Source organism: Copadichromis virginalis, linkage group LG14 (assembly GCF_057382275.1).
Source record: "Copadichromis virginalis isolate Kocher_CV1m ecotype Utaka linkage group LG14, C_Virginalis_male_GT1.1, whole genome shotgun sequence".
In the NCBI taxonomy this organism is placed as follows: Eukaryota; Metazoa; Chordata; class Actinopteri; order Cichliformes; family Cichlidae; genus Copadichromis; species Copadichromis virginalis.
Genome location: NC_140631.1, coordinates 30,926,752 through 30,947,906, shown reverse-complemented (window position 1 = coordinate 30,947,906; position 21,155 = coordinate 30,926,752). Strand labels below are relative to the sequence as shown.

At 43.1% G+C, this 21,155-nt stretch overlaps 1 long non-coding RNA gene across 1 annotated transcript; it reads left to right on the top strand.

Annotated features, from left to right (window-relative positions):
* The first annotated feature begins 4,256 nt into the window (after positions 1 to 4,256).
* LOC146694294 (uncharacterized) lies at positions 4,257 to 5,550 on the top strand. The gene is made up of 2 exons (XR_014914873.1): positions 4,257 to 4,667; positions 5,220 to 5,550. It is a non-coding gene; the product is annotated as an uncharacterized LOC146694294 (long non-coding RNA).
* The last annotated feature ends 15,605 nt before the right edge of the window (positions 5,551 to 21,155 follow it).

The window sequence follows — 21,155 nt, the reverse complement described above, 5'->3', positions numbered from 1 at the left end:
CTGTCTCGTTATGATTATCAGTGTCACCTGTGTTCCCCGTGTGTGCCCACTTTCCTCGTTTACCCTCTGTGTATTTCTGTCTGAGTCTCCCTCTGTTCGGCGTCGCGTTCTCCCTCATGTTGTGTGTAATTCTCCCCGTGGTTCGGTTCCTTGTACAGCTCATGCTTTAGTTTTCCCAGTTTTAGGTTATTTTGTATTACTTCTCGTGGCCAGCAATAAAGCTGTGTTTTTTGAGTTTATCCCCGTGTCTGTGAGTCTGCATCTTGGGTCCTTCTCCTGCCTGCCACACAGCAAACCATGACAGGTCGCCACAGAGATGGAAACTTGGGCCTTCACCTCACCCTGTCCCTTACATCTTCTTCTGTCACACCAACTCTCTGCATGTTCTCCTTCATTACATCTATTAATCTACTCTGTGGTCTTCCTCTTTTTTTCCTGCCTGGCAGCCCCGTTTTCAACATTTGACTTTCACGCCAAACCGTTCAACCTACTATAACCATTTCTAATCCTGTTCCTCCTCATGATTCCTAGTGAAAATCTCAACAACTTCAACTCTGTGACCTCAGATTCCGCCTTCCTTCTTTTTGTTAGTGTCATTGCCACCAGGTATATATACACACAATGATAAGTGACCAAAAAGATGAAAATCACAGAATGGGCTCCTGTCAGTGCTTGTAGGTCAGGTGCGCAGTGGTCTGTATAATTAGGCATCCTGAATAATTGATGTAATGTAGCTTGTTTAATTATATTGATAAGATAAAAAAAATTATATTGAGCCATCCTTTGGACCGATGACAGTTGGCTGACTGCAACACTGTTGACCACTGGACAATTGCCCGGTATGCCAGATTGCCAGTCCAGCCTTGTCTGGAGCCAATCCCAGCTGCTTGGACTAGAGCAGGGGTGTCAAACTCAAATACACAGTTGGCCAAAATTCAAAACTGGAACAAAGTCGTGGGCTAACATTAATATTTATTGAAATATATTTATTCCTCCAGATATAAGAATGAATCTTTTCTTATGGACTCAAACACGTTTTGCTGAAAAACTGAATATGGAACAAGCAAAGCTTAATACTAAACAATATATATATTAGCTGTATAATACCAGCAGGCCAGCTCTAATAGTAATTTGGTATGGCTTCGCGGGCCAAATGTAATTAGGCTGGGGGCCCGTGAGTTTGACACCTATGGACTAGAGGATGGGTACACCCTGGAAAGGTCTGTTGCAGAGTGAAGGTAGTTGAGTCATACTCTGACGGTTCACCTGAGCACAGTGGTCTCAATAATCATGAAATTTGAAGACATTGTGACCTTTTTAGAACTGACTTTGCAGCTAAACTGCATAAGTGATCAAGCAGTGATAAAATAAGTAACAAAGAACCTAGTGGTAACTCTAATACAGTTTCAAGAATCTTCTGCAGAGATGGTACCGTTCATCACCCAGTTAATGCAGTTTATGGTAAAACATGGTGGTCATTGCACTGTGGCATATGAAAAAACAACCAATGCAGTCAAATACAGAAATCCTTGAAAGAACAAAATCATCCAATACTAGCACCAGTTTCAGTCACAAAACATATAGAGAGATCAGTGGTGATGTGACGGTACAAACTTTTGACTGCCCGTAACCCACTCAAATCAAAGCCCATGTAACATCTGTGAACAAACCTTAGGATGGCCATTTATGGGCCCTTCAGATCCATTTTGAGTTTGAAATGTTCTACAAGGAAGAATAGGTGACCTATAAATCTAAGTTTGCATACAAAGACTCACCCAAGAATACTGTAATCTCTGCAAAAGCTAAAATTTTATTAATGTAAAATCCAAATAACAAGCAAGAAGGTGTGCAAAATATGAAGGGGACTCAATAGTTTTGTAGTCCACTGATTAAATGAAACAGTGTGTTCAAAACTGAAAAGTCAGGTTAACACAGACATCACACAGATCCAGGTCTGCCATTTGTTTTGTTTTGTCTTTTTGTTTTTGGCCAAAACATGTTGATATTCAAAGACGACACTGTTGCCAGCACCAGTGCAAAGCAAAAAAAAACAACCCTCCTCTCACACAGAGAGGGGAGGGAGCTGTGCAAATATATAAAAAATTAAACTAAAAAGAATAGCAGTCCTTTGGAAATTCTGCCGTGTAAAGTTGTTGTGGGTTTTTTAGCCCATGTTGGTGGGCCTGTACAGATCAATGTGCATCAGTGTGGATCATCCAGTTACTGGCAACTGCAATAGAACAAAAGTTCGAATGTACTCATTGAGCTAGGGTTGCACAAAATTCATGCATGTCAAGAAAACACACACAGCTCTGATAAAAGTGTGTCCTCTTTTACAGCTTGTAATTTTTGTGCATTGATTACAACAGTTTTTACAGAATCACTTACCCTTTCACATGCAGACACATCCACGCATGTCAGACATATAGCACACCTCCCTTTGTTTGTTTATTTGTATGATTTTCAGCTCCTGTCCAAAAGAGCACCAGCAGGATATCTGGTGTAACACAATAGCAGGGTCTGTTCCCCAGGGAGCGCTCTGTGCTCTGTGCTGTAAGGCCACTGGTACATCAAGTTTAGCATTGTCGCTTTTGTCCAGGGAACAGCACACTCTTTGCAACACAAGCCTTCAGGCAAGTTGAGAATGCTACATCATAACGTGTTTAGGTCTGTAGAAAACTGGTTTCTTTCCCACCTTCTGCACTGGCCAGCCCTTATCTCAGTCATGGTTTTACACTGCTGAAGAATGAGCTCTCTCATGGGATCCCTTCAGCTCAGTTTGGGCTGCTTGGTTGATGTGAGCGGTGGTGATTGAATGATTTGTTCTGGTGTAGTCACTCCGAGATGAAGTATGTTGGACAAGCAATGCTGTGAAGTCTCGCGGGAAATGCATGAATGTTCATGCTCACCCTGGGTGAAGAATGTGTGTTTAAAGTGTGGGTGAAGTTGGGAGTGTGAAGTATGAAGGTCCAGTGAGAGTATGGCCAGAGAAAGCTCCAGTGAAAGCGTGCCCTTGCTGACAGATGAATTGCTCTAATTAGAAATACATAACATCCTGCCACATGGCCGCCTTATCCCCAGCACACTTCCTGCTCTGGACCAAGCTGACGACAGCCAGCTCCACTCCTTCCGTCACTCCAAGCGAGGGAACAAATCAACGAACGACTGTGGGTGTCTCTTCCAGCACATACCCCAAGCACCAGTCTTATCTGTCAGTCCCCCCCTCTCTTTTTTTGGACCTTAAGTCAGCACATGTATCTCTGTGTGTGTGTGCGTGTGTGTGTATTTGTCTGTTGCATGCATGCGCCTTCCCAGCCTTTTGTGTCTGGGGTCTTGCTCAGCTGGCTGGCTCCCTGTCTCTATCACTTCCTCTGTTTTTGCCACTCTCAATCACAGCACCGCTCTATCCCTCTGCCCTCTCCCCATTCCTTCCTCCCTCTTCATTCTCCTTCTCCCAGGTGTCTGGATGAGGGGTATGAGTTGAAGGAGTCCAGAAACCGGCACAGGGAATACAGATGATAATAAAGGTTGCAAACCTGGCTCATCTGTATGGGTGTTCTTGCTTTGGCAGGAGCACTTGGTGCCATCTCAGTGGGTACACAGCAGGCCAGGAGACAATCTGCTGTGCACATTAAGCAAGATATAACAGAGATCATTGACTCATCATAAACATTAAACAAAGATTAATGGTTCTGCCAAATCAAAGGAGCTTGCAAAGAAAAGCGTCTGGACTTCTTTAAGTTGCTTGAAGACGTTTCACCTCTCATCCGAGAAGCTTCTTCAGTTCTAAGGTCAAATGGTGGAGAGTCCCAGACATAAACCTAGTGGGAGTGACCCCCCACAGAGGGACAAAAGGACCCCCTGATGATCCTCTAATCGCCTGAGCCAAGGTGTGAAACTGGGTGTGGGTCCCAATCAGCCAGAGTTTCGGGTGAGTTCATTGTGAAACCTGGCCCCACCTTATCATGCGAATTCCTGAGGTCAGATGGCCCAGGATGTGAGTGGGCGTTAAGGCGTCTGGGAAGGGATCTCAAAACTGGATTATAGATGGCAGAGAGTTGGTGTCGTAAACCCCCGCCTCTGTTCAAAGATGGTCGCTCACAGTGGACATAGATGGCTTCTTTCACTCCTCTTTCAAACCATCTGTCCTCTCTGTCCAAAATGTGAACATTGGCATCCTCGAAAGAGTGTCCTTTATCCTTAATGTAACCCAGTGTTAAAAACGGGATTAAAAGTATAAATATTCATACTCTCACGATGGGAATAAATATTGATAAAAACTAAATTAATTATAATAAATACTGATAAAAAGCATGTAAACATAAGTTTAATATGTACATATGTATATGTGGTATATAGATGGTGTGGGGGCAGGACTTAGTCCTTTAGAGTGTGTTTGTCAGATCCACTGAGCGACCAATCATTGGCCGGTCTGACCCTCCCCCCAGTCTGTGCGCTGCTGAGACACCTGTGCGTGCCTTCGTGTGCCAGTAAGATACGCCAGAGACACAGACGGTGAAAGATCAGTTTACCCGTGCGGCGAAGAAGCTAGCTGGATAGAGAAAGTCCTTTTTTCGGCAAGAATAATAAGAGTGATACTGTATTCCAGAGGCCGTGAGCCAACGTGAGCACTGTGAAGCCCCGTGTAGCATTTGTTGCTTCGCATGGTAAGTCCCAGGCAGCACACGTGCGCTAGCATAGCATGCTACTTGCCGCTAGCTCTGATGCTAACTTCCGTTAGCCATTTTGCAATGAAAGTGCCTTTTCCGAGGCTAAAGCAATTAGCACTGAGTCTGCTGCACTTTATATGAGATGTTCTTTAAAGGTTTATGTCACATTACTGTGGTATTGATGTATAATGTATGGTTTTGTGCGACGTTATGTTAGCACATGTTCACTTTTCTCATGGTGCTAATTATAGTTCTGCACAATTAAGTATTAGCAACGTGAAATTAAGTGCCTTCACCTGCACTGTACTTAGCTGAAACTTGATAAGTCTCAAGCCAATGTGTATTTTTAATGCACTGCTGAGCTATTTTGTATTGTTTTAAATGTGTGTTTCCTATGCACTTTTTTCCCTTTGAAATGAGAATAATTTGTTGTACAACATAGAATATTTTGAAGAAAATTTAGAAGCACTACAAGCAACCAGTAGTAATAATAAGTTACAGGCATGATAGCTTAAATGTTGAACTACTGTGTTCTGGCCTGGTCCCCAGGTCAGGTTTTTTCCTTTGCTTATTTGGATTGGATTGGTTTTGAGGCCCTGAGAAGAATCGAGGATCCCTTTTCCAGTACTGGATGGCGAGCCCAGCCCAAAGAGCCGGATGAACTGGTAGATTGTAACCCGACTGGTTACAAACACACTGAGTGACTACTGAACATTGAAAGACTGAAATTGACTTTTAAAAAAAAGACACAAAAGACAATATATCCTTAGGTCGACCATTTGTGGGGTTTATTTTATTTTGTTTTCAAGAAGCGCGCTCTACTTTTGTTAAATGTGCACAACTTTAATAATTGCTAATAAATGCAATTGTGTTTTCTACACCTACTGTGTACACGTCCTCTGTTGTCATACACCCTTGGCTCCTACGAATCTAGAACCTGTCTGATCTGGTCCATATTTCCCTTCTGTCCGCGTACTGTGGTTAAAGGTAACTATACTGCCCGCACTACATGCAAAGAAGGCAAGAAGTAGCACTAACAGGTCTAGTATTGCACCACCAGTGTTACATAAGTAAAAGTGGCGAGCCAGCCAGGAGCCTAGAGTGTTGTGTGACAACATTGGAATCCTCTTTGACCTTTGATCAAATGCTCACATACTGTGAAAATGGATTTTGTCGAGAAGTATGCCGTTAAAGTACCAAATGCCATTATTGTTAGCGGTGTTACAGATAGAGAGAAAGACAAAGAGGTATTTGAGTTTCTGGAGCAACATGGTACTATTCGTAGAGTACTCGCTGTCGATGATGACTCTTCTGCATTCCACAAAAGCCAGATTGTAGAGTTCGAGTCCGGTGCAGCCGTTGAAATATTAGCACCTAAGCTGCCTTACCTCTTACAGTCCACTGACAATCCAGATGTCAGTTACCGCATTCGAGCCTTAACTGACGTCTATACTAAGACCGTAGGGGGCAGTGTTACTGAGGCTTACATTAGCAACCTGAAGGGTTTAGCCAAGTTAAGTGGGAAGGATTTCGAAGAAGTGTTGCGGGAGGCCCTATCCACAATAGGGAACACCATTGAAGCTGCTGAGACAGCTGAGAGAAACCCTGAAAATGATGCTGCTGATCAGACTTGCCCTGTGGTAGGATCCACACAACTTGGAGCCTCACCTTCAGTCTTAACTGAACTGCCTCACCCTCCTGAACCCATTCAGGGCACATTCCAACGCCCCATGAGACCAAACTTGACACCTCAAATGTTGAGTCCAACTGACCTCAACCCACCAGAGGTTCAGAAAGTAGTAGTCGAGCATGTTGTCAAGAGTGTTGAAAAGACATCACATGCTCACTCTACATTAAGACTCAGAGCTTTCTCTGGCAAGATGCCCAGACCTTACAGCGAAGCTGACTATGAAACATGGCGTTCTCATGTTGACTTGTTGATGGAAGATGCTTCTTTGTCCGAGTTGGGAAAAACTCGTAAGATTCTTGAAAGTCTCCTTGCTCCCGCTTCTGATGTCATCCGCCCTCTTGGGCCAGAAGCCACTCCTGCAGACTATCTTAAACTTCTGGATTCAGCTTTTGGCACCGTCGAAGATGGTGAGGAACTGTTTGTACGCTTCATGAACACCCTCCAAGATCATGGTGAAAAGCCCTCTGCTTATCTGCTTCGTTTGCAGGTGGCAGTCAATCACACCGTGCGCAGAGGTGGGCTTGAACCACATGAAGTAAATAAGCAGCTTCTTAAACAGTTTTACAGAGGCTGCTGGGATGATAACTTGCTAACGGAGTTGCAATTGGAGCTAAAGCATAAGGAGCCGCCCACTTATGCAGAGCTATTGCTTCTCCTGCGTACTGCAGAAAACCGACAAGAAGTTAAAAACACGCGAATGAAGAAACACTTTAGCGCCACGAAACCAAAAGCAGTGTCTCATGAACAGACGGTCACTGAAACAAATGCAGATGTTCGCCAAGCACAGTCAGATAGTCTAGAAGAGCTGAAAAAACAAGTTGCCGATCTAAAAAGCCAATTAGCTGCCGTTTTGAAGCCAAAGAAACAAGCAACACTGAAAACAGTTCGAACAAGGAAACCTGAAAATAAAAAACCTGACCATGCCAAACCTGAAAACTCACCTCCACCCAGCCGCCCCAGTACTAGGCCCAAGCCCTGGTATTGCTTCCGCTGTGGGGAAGATGGACATATAGTAGCCACTTGTGAGTCAGAGCCCAATCCTGCCCTTGTAGTTGCAAAACGAAGGGAATTAAGAGTGAGAAGGCAGATATGGGACAGGCAGAATGACCAGCTCTCTTTAAACTAAATTCTGCCTCCGTTGCGGGACAAATGGAGGCTGATGCTTTGTTAACCCGTCCCACCCAGGTTAAACAAAAAGCTTCACCTAAAAAGCGTGCCAGCCTAAAGTCACACACAAGATCAGATTCCTTCGACTTTCCTAAAGGTCTAATTGGTACGAAGAGTACTGCACAAGTGAAAGTTAATGGTCACACAGTGAGTTGTTTGCTAGATACTGGTTCCCAGGTGACTACAGTCCCCGAGTCCTACTATCGTCAGCATTTGTCCTCTCATGAGATTAAGCCATTGTTTGAACTTTTAGAAGTTGAGGGTGCCAACGGTCAGTCTGTGCCTTACTTAGGCTACATTGAACTGCATGTCACTTTCCCAAAGGACTTCCTTGGCATTGAAGCTGAAGTGCCGACACTTGCCTTAGTTGTCCCCGATGTGCGCACAGCTTCTCAGTCCTTAGTGCTAATTGGGACAAACACATTAGATGTACTTTATGAGCTGTACTCTAACACATGCCATGAACTGCAGCTGAACCTGCCATATGGCTATAGGGCAGTTCTAAAAGTTCTTGAGTCACGACACAAACAGTCCAAAGACAGTAGTCTTGGTTTAGTGACGATGCACAACAAAGAGCCACAGTTGATTCCAGCAGGCCAAACTGTTGTTCTAGATGGTGCTGTAGCTGTGTCAGCCGGTAACGGTGAAAAGTCTGTCTTGTTAGAGTATCCACGAATGTCAGCCTTACCTGGTGACATCCTTGTGAAACCTTGTCTCATAGACCTACCTGAACGAGCACCTTACCTTGTACCAGTTATACTCACCAATGAATCCGAACATGATGTGACAATCCCTCTAAATTGTGTCATCGGAGAAGTCAGTGCATATCAAAGAGTTCTATCTCACGAACACTCAGTGAGAACTCCAAGATCCCGAACTGAGCAGAAGTCAAATGTAACATATAACTTTGACTCTTCCCCTATTAGCGCTGAATGGAAGGAGCGCATAACCGAAAAACTAAGCCAAATGCCCGAAGTGTTTGCACAGAATGATCTTGACTTTGGAAAGACGGATCAAGTGAAACACACAATCAGATTGTCAGATGAAACACCGTTCAAGCATAGAGCGCGTCCCATACATCCGAACGACCTGGAGGCAGTCCGTAAGCACCTCAAAGAACTGCAAGAAGCTGGCGTGATCAGGGAATCTACCTCCCCTTTCTCTTCACCCATTGTAGTCGTGCGGAAGAAAAATGGTGAAGTCCGCCTCTGTATCGACTACAGAAAGCTTAACGCGCAGACTATAAAAGATGCTTACGCTCTCCCCAATTTGGAGGAAACGTTTTCCACCTTGATCGGGTCGCAATGGTTCTCTGTCCTGGATTTAAAATCTGGGTACTACCAAATTGAGATGGAGGAGCTGGACAAACCAAAGACGGCGTTCGTATGTCCCGTCGGCTTTTGGGAATTTAATAGAATGCCCCAAGGCATTACAAACGCCCCCAGCTCATTCCAGCGGCTCATGGAGAAATGTATGGGCGACATGAACCTGCGCGAAGTGATCGTGTTTCTCGATGACATCATTGTATTCTCCAAGACACTTGAAGAACATGAGGCTCGCTTGATGAAAGTTCTTGATCGCCTGAAAGAATATGGGCTCAAACTCTCACCCGAAAAATGCAAATTTTTCCAAACTTCTGTCAGATATCTTGGGCATATTGTGTCCAGCAAGGGAGTGGAGACTGACCCTGAAAAGGTGGAAGCCTTAAGTACCTGGCCTGTGCCCCGTGATCTTAAACAGCTCCGCTCATTCTTAGGCTTTTCAGGGTACTACAGGCGGTTCATTAAGAACTATTCGAGTATCGTTAAGCCCCTCACTGACTTAACATCAGGCTACCCTCCTTTGCGCAAAAGCACAAAGCCTAAAGCTAAGTCTGTCCAGTACCATGACCCCAAGACACCTTTCGGCGAGCGATGGACTCCCTCTTGTGATCTTGCTTTCAAAACCATCATTGAAAAGCTCAGTACTGCGCCTGTATTGGGTTTTGCCGACCCTAAACTGCCATATACGCTCCATACCGACGCCAGCACTACAGGGCTTGGCGCCGCGCTCTATCAAGAGCAGAATGGCCAGACCAGGGTGATAGCTTATGCAAGCCGTGGGTTGTCTAGGAGTGAATCTCGTTATCCCGCCCATAAGTTAGAGTTCTTAGCTTTGAAGTGGGCAGTAACGGAAAAGTTTGCAGATTACTTATATGGAAATCAGTTTACTGTCGTAACAGACAATAATCCTCTGACGTACATATTAACTACTGCTAAGATGGATGCCATGAGTTACAGATGGCTAGCTGCCCTGTCAACGTTTAGCTTTAAGCTCCAGTACAGAGCAGGCAAGCTTAACTCAGATGCAGATGGCCTTTCTAGACGGCCACATGGCGAGTTGCTTAACGACGCAGTGTCCCAAAAAGAGCTCGACCGCATACAGCAGTTCACACAGACTCACCTGTCCCTACCTGACAGCAGTTTAAGTCCTGAAGTAGTGTCTGCCATTTGTGAGAAACACCTTGTATGCAGCTCTCAAAATGACACCATCCCTTTGGTTCACTCGCTAGCCATTTCTGCAGCTGCCATTCCAGGTGACTTTGTCAATGAAAATGACTGTGGTGGTCTTCCTGTTATACCCCATATGTCCCTTGAACAGATCACAAACGAACAAAGAACAGACCCTTGTCTGAGGGAAGTTATTGCACAAATTGAAACTGGAGAAAAGGTCCCACCAACTGTGCGAGCTGAACTTCCTGACATCAACCTTCTACTCCGAGAGCTCAATCGATTGGAGATGCACAATAACATCCTGTATCGAACTCGCCAAGATGGAGGAGATGTTACCTACCAGCTTGTCTTACCTGAACAGCTCCGTGACTCAGTCTTCCAAAGCCTCCACTGTGACATGGGCCACTTAGGCACTGAACGTACCTTAGATCTTGCCCGAACAAGGTTCTATTGGCCTCGCATGGCAGCATATATAGAACATAAGATCAAAACATGCAACCGCTGTGTAAGACGTAAAACTCCTCCAGAAAAAGCAGCTCCACTTGTGAATATCAAATCCACCAGACCCCTCGAATTAGTCTGCATGGACTTCCTGTCCATTGAGCCTGATCGAAGTAATGTAAAGGATGTGCTTGTATTAACCGATCATTTCACGAAATATTCATTAGCCATCCCTACCAGCAATCAGAAAGCTCAGACCGTTGCAAAAGCCCTTTGGGACAACTTCATAGTCCACTACGGGATACCCGAACGATTGCATAGCGATCAAGGTCCCGACTTCGAGTCCCACATTATCCAAGAGCTTTGCAAGATCATGGGCATTCGTAAAATCCGGACCACACCCTATCACCCCAGAGGAAACCCGGTAGAACGTTTCAATAGGACGTTACTAAGTATGCTAGGTACTCTTGAGGAAAAGGACAAAACTCAGTGGCACAACTATGTCAAACCACTCGTTCATGCGTACAATTGTACGAAAAACGATACAACTGGTTTTGCCCCATATGAGTTAATGTTTGGCCGTCAGCCAAGATTGCCAGTCGATCTAGCATTTGGGCTGCCCTTTAACAACAAAAGTTTCAAGTCGCATTCTCAGTACATAACAAAACTAAAGGCAACTCTACAAGAGACCTACAAACTAGCAACAGACCATGCTAACAAAATGGCAGAAAGAAACAAAACAAGATTTGATATGCGAGTGAAACCCTCAAAACTAGAGCCAGGTGACAGAGTTTTGGTGCGTGCAGTCCGTCTCAGAGGCAAGCACAAGCTAGCCGACAAGTGGGAGACTGATATTCACGTTGTGGTGAACCAAGCAGGTGACTTGCCCGTCTACAGTATAAAACCCCTAACAAAAGAGGGCCCAGTCCGCACAGTCCACCGTGATCTCTTGCTCCCTTGTGGTTTTCTTGCCCCTGTTGAAGAGAAACCTGTCCAACCAACTCATGTACGCAAACCAAAAACAAGGCAATCACCTAAACAACATGAGGAATGTGATCATTCAGAACTGGAAGATGAGGATATCTGTTGGTTCAGAGAGGAACCTCTTCAAGAGCCCATAAAGGTCACTCGAGTCTATGAGATTCCCCAGCCAAAGACACACCCTAATGATCACGATCATACTGAAACTCATTTGCCTGGAGGAGACAACTTACATGAACATGACAACTTGATTGGAGCTGACAATTTAACCGGATGTGACAACTTACCTGAATGTGGAAATCCACTTGGATATGGAAGCCTAGAGGAGAGTGAAACCATGGTGGAACACTCAACCACTGACAATGAAAGCGAGAGTGATGCCAACTTACCCGATGGATCTACCTGTGATGGGCCAGTGGAAGAAGACAACTCAAATGATAATCAAGCAAACTCAAGTCAGTCAAATACTGAGAGTGAAGCCACAGCGACTGTAAGGCGCTCAGAGAGAACAAGAACCCAACCAGAACGACTGCAATATAGTCAGTTGGGAAATCCTCTCGTTTCCATTGCCCAGTCCCTGTTTCAAGGTCTAAGCCTGGCTTTTACCAGTGCCTTGACAGAACAAGATTCTGTGGTCATCCCCATGAAGGCTGGTTCCCCTGTCATTACCGTTTAGCTATCCCATGCAAAGGGACTTGCATGATTCTAAGAGGGGATAGTGTAACCCAGTGTTAAAAACGGGATTAAAAGTATAAATATTCATACTCTCACGATGGGAATAAATATTGATAAAAACTAAATTAATTATAATAAATACTGATAAAAAGCATGTAAACATAAGTTTAATATGTACATATGTATATGTGGTATATAGATGGTGTGGGGGCAGGACTTAGTCCTTTAGAGTGTGTTTGTCAGATCCACTGAGCGACCAATCATTGGCCGGTCTGACCCTCCCCCCAGTCTGTGCGCTGCTGAGACACCTGTGCGTGCCTTCGTGTGCCAGTAAGATACGCCAGAGACACAGACGGTGAAAGATCAGTTTACCCGTGCGGCGAAGAAGCTAGCTGGATAGAGAAAGTCCTTTTTTCGGCAAGAATAATAAGAGTGATACTGTATTCCAGAGGCCGTGAGCCAACGTGAGCACTGTGAAGCCCCGTGTAGCATTTGTTGCTTCGCATGGTAAGTCCCAGGCAGCACACGTGCGCTAGCATAGCATGCTACTTGCCGCTAGCTCTGATGCTAACTTCCGTTAGCCATTTTGCAATGAAAGTGCCTTTTCCGAGGCTAAAGCAATTAGCACTGAGTCTGCTGCACTTTATATGAGATGTTCTTTAAAGGTTTATGTCACATTACTGTGGTATTGATGTATAATGTATGGTTTTGTGCGACGTTATGTTAGCACATGTTCACTTTTCTCATGGTGCTAATTATAGTTCTGCACAATTAAGTATTAGCAACGTGAAATTAAGTGCCTTCACCTGCACTGTACTTAGCTGAAACTTGATAAGTCTCAAGCCAATGTGTATTTTTAATGCACTGCTGAGCTATTTTGTATTGTTTTAAATGTGTGTTTCCTATGCACTTTTTTCCCTTTGAAATGAGAATAATTTGTTGTACAACATAGAATATTTTGAAGAAAATTTAGAAGCACTACAAGCAACCAGTAGTAATAATAAGTTACAGGCATGATAGCTTAAATGTTGAACTACTGTGTTCTGGCCTGGTCCCCAGGTCAGGTTTTTTCCTTTGCTTATTTGGATTGGATTGGTTTTGAGGCCCTGAGAAGAATCGAGGATCCCTTTTCCAGTACTGGATGGCGAGCCCAGCCCAAAGAGCCGGATGAACTGGTAGATTGTAACCCGACTGGTTACAAACACACTGAGTGACTACTGAACATTGAAAGACTGAAATTGACTTTTAAAAAAAAGACACAAAAGACAATATATCCTTAGGTCGACCATTTGTGGGGTTTATTTTATTTTGTTTTCAAGAAGCGCGCTCTACTTTTGTTAAATGTGCACAACTTTAATAATTGCTAATAAATGCAATTGTGTTTTCTACACCTACTGTGTACACGTCCTCTGTTGTCATACACCCTTGGCTCCTACGAATCTAGAACCTGTCTGATCTGGTCCATATTTCCCTTCTGTCCGCGTACTGTGGTTAAAGGTAACTATACTGCCCGCACTACATGCAAAGAAGGCAAGAAGTAGCACTAACAGGTCTAGTATTGCACCACCAGTGTTACATTAAGATGCAGATGGACTGCTGAGTTTTGTCCTGTGGAGGTGGCTCTTCTGTGTTGTGCCATGCGCTTGTGAAGTGGCTGTTTGGTCTTTCCAATGTAGAGGTCTGAGCATTCCTCGCTGCACTGTACAGCATACACCACGTTGTTAAGTTTGTGTTTTGGCGTTTTGTCTTTCGGGTGAACCAGTTTCTGTCTGAGTGTGTTGCTGGGTCTGAAATACACTGGGATGTCATGCTTGGAGAAAACTCTCCTGAGTTTTTCTGATACACCGGCTACATAGGGGATGACAATGTTGTTGCGTCTGTCCTTCTTATCCTCCCTCGCTGGTGTCTGGTCTTCTTTTCTGTGCCTCTTTGCTGACTTTAAGAACGCCCATTTAGGATAGCCGCACGTTTTGAGTGCTTCCTTTACATGTGTGTGTTCTGCCAAATCCTTCTAAAGTAAGTCGAGACAAATGGTGTTCATGACATCATGCAAGTAGGTAAGCTCATACAGGCTCATTGGCAGCTGTAACCTGCCAAATCAAGTTTGCACATGCCTGTAACCTTAAGATTCATACATTATTCCTCCACCTCAATTCTATATTTTATTGATAGTGTAGTGAAAACCATGGTGGAGGTGTAACAGTTAAAGCTGATATTTTGCATCTAAAAGACACTCACTTGGAGACGGCATGTGTAGCCATGTTTGAACACATTTGAATGCAAATTTAGTATATGAAACATAATTTATTGGCTTTCAATCTACATTCAGAGAAGCAACAGATATAAAAGAGTTAAATAAGCATAAGTAATTCTGTTACTGTTAGACTTCTGCCTATTTGCCTCCCTTTCAAAACTTTAGTCAAACAACGTTTTATCTCCAAAACATCTTCTGCAAAAAAAAAAACAGGAAAAGAAAATAACAAACTACACATAAGCATGTGTAAGGAAATGCAAACTAAATACGTTTTCCAAATAAGTCATACTTGTTCAATGGTGTTTAGAGCTCAGTGCTCAGCTGGCTCTGGAGTAAGGTTTACATTGTTTATTAGGCTCATCAAACTGTTCAGCAAATTCTTGTGTCCTGTAAATATAGACTCAGTCATCTTAGAGGAAGAAAAGGCTAGTTTAAAAGTTTCCAAAGGATGGAAGTAATCACTGAGAATGGTATTGTATTTGTTGGCATTTGCTGTGCCCTCTGAGGGAAAGATTAGACCAAAACCAGAGAAGGAAAATGCACCCCACCTGTTTCCAATATACCTTTTATCCTTCATTTCAGGCTGGCACTTTGGATATTCCACAGTATAGCTGGCTTAGAATCTTTAAAAGTGTCATTATATATTATTTTGTTTTGATTGAACTGATCCAATTTCAAAATACACACAAACGCACACACACTGATGTAAAATACAGTGCCAGACATGCACATTTGCTAAGATGTTCAAGGCTCTGTGGTCAAACACTCACACAATGTTGTGGTGTACAATTCGCTATGGTCTAAGCAGGCTGGACCACTACTATGGTTTTTAATCCTTTTGTATTTTTAGTGACCCTACTTTCACACTGGCAAACACACAACAGTTCATGCATCTAAACACACACAAACACAACTTCAGTGCCTGTGGCCAAACACACGCACACACACACCAGCAGACGTGTACTTCTGGCTTCATGTTTAAAGTATGCATCTTTTTCTGTATGTGTGTGTGTGTGTTTGTGTGTGTCAAGGAAAGTAAGAGGAGGGGGGAAACAGGCAACAGAGAAGGGAGAATTGGGACAAGAGAGAATCGGAGAAAGAGGGAGAGAGAGTTGAGCCACAGAACAACGCTGCTGCGAGCAGCTGTGGCACTCCCAGATTTCCCCCTGATTGCTTTCAGCTGGTACTTGAACCCTGGGCCTTTTGGGTTTTGGAGGCCAGCCCAGACCCCACAATCCCCCCAGCGCCCCATCCAGCTGCCTGACCCCTCCCTGACCCCGCATCGAGGATAGGAAAATACGAACCGTGCCAAGCCAGAGAGACTCTTTTATTTTGCCTGCTGGCATGCTGCCGGTGACCAGGGCTTACATAATGGGAAACATAGCAGGACCCAGGAGAAACAGCCCCTGCCCCCATTTTTCTTTTTCCTTACCAATCGATCCTCCCCTTTCTCCCCCATCTTCCTTCTCCTCTTCTTCATTTCTTTTCCCACTCTAGTCCCCTCTCACCCCCACTTTCTCCATCCTCTTCCTTCCCCTGTGCACTCTGCCTCCCCTCCTGTTTGTGATATATCTTTTTGGGCCCACTCGCCTGGGCACATTTATTACAGACAGCCTCGACACAATCCTGAAGCCGAGCCACCAGCAACACAACAGCACCGCGCGCACACACTGACACGCCGAAAAGCACAAGTGCACACACGTGTGGGCGTGTGTTTGCATACTCTGAAGCATTTACAGCTTGTGCTTGCTTATGTAGAAAACTTTAATGGAAGACTTTGCATGTGGCGATAAAAGGTTACTTCTGCACGACTATACCACTGATATGTTTTGCATATAAAAGGGGTTTTTCCGGCATTATGTGACGTCTTTCTTTTTTCTTGCACTTAAAAGCAAAATCTCATGAACTATGTTTAAATGGCAATAAAGCCTCGAAAATTACATTATGAGTGAGTAGTTTTATTCTATTTTGGAAATTAACAAAATGTTCTCAAGGTTTTATTGCTAAAGGACAGGGAAACACATATCACATGTAGGAAGTCATAACTGAATGTTTACTATTCCTTGACTTTACACTTACATAGGTACAATTCCTATATAGCCATGCTTAAATCATAGAAAAGTAAATAAGTAAATAAGAGCATTTTGTATATTCCTGCTTGTTTGGAGGTTTTGTTTTTTTGTCTGTAAAAACCTTGTCAAACATCTGAACTGCCAACCTTTCCACTCATGTTAGCCTTTGAGTTTGATAGACTCCACTGGGAGCCAATTTAGAGGTGATCATAAGCCAATTAGTTGACTTCACCAAACCACAGTGCTCCAGTTTAGTGAGGTCTAGAATAACTCGCCACAGCTGAAGCAGACACCACAAAAATAGGTGGTCTGTGTCTGCGTTATAAAATCCCCAAAACAAGAGTATAGGGACTATTAGTTCTATTTCAATTCTGATCACGGTTGATTGAGAACCATTACAGCACAGATGGTTGAAACTATGTAATGGCAAGTGTATTTGAAGGAGGAGAGCACTTTTACTAAAAGGATACATTTAAGATTTATTACTACAGGTATATTATTATCATTATGCAATGTTTTTCTTGTTGCCATTTTGTTTCACTGTGGTGTTCATGTTCAACTTATTTCTTGTTCTTGTTAAAAAGTCTTCATCTCAACAATATATAGTCAGCTATATATTTTTCCCACCAAGTCGACATATAGGTTGCAACATGTTTTCAACAACTGTAAAGTACTATACAAGGGAATGAATGGATCTGTTATCTTCCTACGTATACCTAGTTGACAAGTTACACTTTTACAACTTACATGTACTTGAAATGAATGTTGGTGCTGTTGGTCTTTCAAGAATTTCTTTTGACTGGTCTTTTCATGACGTTTATTGATACAGAACACATACTTTTATAAAATAAAAACAAGTCAAGAATAAACTCAAGATCAAAATGATGCATGCAGGGTCCAAAATGTAGATACGCCCACTTCATTATTAAATCATGCCTTCAGAAAGTTCCAAAATGTCTTTTAACTTGTCAGAGCCAATGACTCGTAACTACCTATTAGTGATCATTACTGACTGCATCTGGTAGTTTCTCTGTGCCAACATAAAAATGGTTTGTTTGGCAGCACTCTTTGGATTGACCAATACACTGTACAATGGAAAAATCCAAGTAGCTCAATGCAGATCTTTGAAAGAGATTGTACATTGCACAAGTTATTGAGGAGCTCAAGAGTTTACCAAGGTCTGGAGAGGACCTATACTCTCACCTGCATGGAGGTGGTCCTGACAGTCAGAAGCAAGCAAGAAACAAATACCTAAGGCAAAGGCTTGTCATGAACTGGATGCTGCTAGAACATCAGTGTTGCTGTGTATTTTCAAGCAAGTTTCACATTTCAGTGAACTAAGAAGCTCCCATCCAATAAAGGAGTACCTACTTTAAAATCGACATATTGGATTTTGAATATTTGCAGCCAACCGCAAAGAGAAGAGATAAAGATGGACGAGGCAGAATATCTTGTAATTCTTCAGCGTGGCCCAAAACAATCAGCTGCACACATGAAATATGGATACAACTGGGACCAATATTACCTGGACATTTGTGTCCATGATGAGTAGATTTAAAGTTTCAAGCTTAAATATAGCCAGCTACAGTTGGCTACAGCCAGAATCATAAACAATGGAACAACATCAGAATAACTCAATCAGTTAATGAATCACTTAATGTACAGTATCTGAGATGAAGTTTGCAAATTATCTAGAATCAAACTACCAAGACACACAAGCAGTCAGCTGAGCGTGTTTTAAAAGCTAAATATCTAACCAGATTAGTAGCAAATGTTTATTTGGAGGTCAGGTATCTTGTCTTTGCTTTATTCAGCAAAAATACTGCCATTTAAGTAATAATTATGTTATTTTAAACCAATGTTAATTACAAATAGTAAGTAAAACTTGTATGAGCATATGATTTGTATTTTTACCTACTGGACTTTTAAGTCATGTTGCAAGATCTAAAAGAATATTGTACATTTTTTACACGATTCTATATGAAAGAACATTTTTTTGCATTCACCAGCCAGCTGGAACTTTCTGCATTAAGCTTGCATGTTCGCCATATGCCCTGTTTCATCTGGGTTCTCTGTCTTCCTCCCACAATCCAGTCTAACATGCATGTTAGGGCAGTTGATAATTCTAAATGGCCCATAAGTCTGTCTCTCTGTGTCAGCTTGCTGATAGACTGGTAACCTGACCAGGCTGTACATGACATAGGATGGATTGATAGATGGATGGAGATGAAGAAGAACACAGCCAGGTGAAAAATGAACTGATCCTACTAAAAAGTGTCTATATTGCATATTAATATATATATATATATATACATGTATATGAGACACTTTCATTACAGGAGGCTGTGAATGCTAATATAGTGTGATAATCCATATCCTCCTGCTGCAATAAATACATGTGCACAAAGAAAACAAATGCAAAATCAACTGTATCTGTTCCAAAAACAAACCTATTTTCTTTGTCATTGGCATTATATCCTGCATAGAAAACAACATCAGTAATACCATGAAATGTAATAAAAAAGGATTAATTTTAATAATAAGATTGTATTTTAATTCTCAGTAAATGATTATACTAACAAAAAGCCTTTCTTTCCATCACACTCCAGTTCTTGCTTTTGCTCCTTTTCTCCTTCACCTCCTTGTCACCCGCCTCACCCCGTTATTCCCTTTCACATCTTTTTCTCTCCTTATGTCTCTCACTTGTTACAACAATTCTTATTCCTAGGAAGGTCTCAAAAGAGCAGAATAAGATTAAGTCATGGACGGGTGTTGAGGGAAAACTCTGACCTCTTCTCCTCCCTTTTGCTCTGTCTTTCATTTTTCAGTCTCTCTTTCTTGGCTCTTTTCTCCCCTCAGCGCTCTTTTATTCTCGCTCTCCCATGTACCCCCAGCCTTCCAGATTGTAATAATAGTAATAATGATAATAATGGTGATGGGCCTGGTGACGGTGATGTAAAGAAACATAATATAAGAATAACAAACACTCTCTAACCAGTGACCATCATTTGACCTCTGTGGATGTGTACCTACGTATGCACACAGTCTCTCTTGAGCTTCTGAAACAGATACAGATTTGTGTGTCTGTGTCTGTGTGAGAGAAATGTGAAAGGAAGAAGAGATACAGAAAGACAGTGAGAGAGAGTAAGTTTGCTGGCATGCTGTATATACGGTCACTTCCTCTCCAGTTTAAACAGAGCAGGCTGTGCTGGCAACCTCCGCTCCCGACTCCAAATGGTTTGCATCATGTTTAACCCCCCCCACCATCACCACCCCTCCTTCTCTCCCTCTTTCTTTTTCCCTCTCTTCCTTTCTCTATAAATCATGAAAATCTCAAACTTTATGTGTTCGAAAAAAAATGACACCCCTTTGCTTTCTCCCTGCAGAAGGGCAAAAGAAAAAGCTATAAAATAGTTCTAGGATCTCTTTCCACATCAAACACCCCTCTTCTCCTCTTACTTCCCTCCAGCCCCCCGGCCCTCAACCAGCTTTTTGTCGCCCTGTAATAACCTTGGTCATAGTGCTCTTGTATCTGGCTGGGTAGACTTCCCTTCTCAAGAAGCAACATGTTTCCAGTGAAACGCTGCACAAGGCCTCAGGAGGCAGATAATCATCAAAAGTTCTACATTGTACCCTCCTTTTTGTGAAACATCTCATGTGGTGAATGGAATAGACTGTCCAGCTCTGCAACACCAAAAGGCCCGGGAGACCATGGAAGACTATAAAAGATGATGATCACAGAATTCTTTCCTTGGTTAAGAAACACCCTTTCACAGCATCTAGTGAATTTCATTATTTTCACATCTAGTGAAGAACACTCTCGAGGAGAAAGGGGCATTATTGTCAAAGTCTACAATCAAGAGGCAGCATGGTGGCACGGTGGTTAGCACTGTTGCCGCACAGCAAGAAGGTCCTGAGTTCAATTCTACCATCAGGCCGGGGTCTTTCTGTGTGGAGTTTGCATGTTCTCCCCGTGTTTGCGTGGGTTCCCTCCAGGTACTCCGGCTTCCTCCCACCGTCCAAAGACATGCAGCTTGTGGGGATAGGTTAATTGGATAATCCAAATTACCACTAGGTGTGAATGTGCGAGTGAATGTGAGTGCAAATGGTTGTCTGTCTCTGTGTGTTGGCCCTGCGACAGACTGGCAACCTGTCCAGGGTGTACCCCGCCTCTCGCCCTAAGACAGCTGGGATAGGCTCCAGCGCTCCCCTCAACCCTGAAAAGGATAAGCGGAAGCGAATGGATGGATGGATACAATCAAGAGGCACATTCATGACCGTGACTACTTCATGACTACTGTAACTGTGGGTTTACAGCATTGTGGAAAACACTGGTTACTCGTAAGAACTCGCTGGTCATATTAGACTTTGTCAGAACATATCCGAAGAAGCCTGCTCCATTCTGGAGAAAAAGCAAAGTCTTTTGCTAGATGAAAAATTGTGAAAATGAAATGAAAATTAATAGCTCACTACATTATCTCTCAAATAAGGTCTCAAATAAGGCAGTGTTGAGATCGACTGAAGCAACTGAAGATGGCTGCAGTAAAGGCTGGGTAGAGCATCTTACGGGAGGAAGCACAGTATTTGGTAATGTCCATGAACTCAGGACAAGCAGTCAGACAGACACATGGGGCAGTGACACCCTTAGGAATATGAATACGCAAAGAAGTTTGATGAACTTTTGTTGCTGAGAATATTCTCGCTGATGAGAAC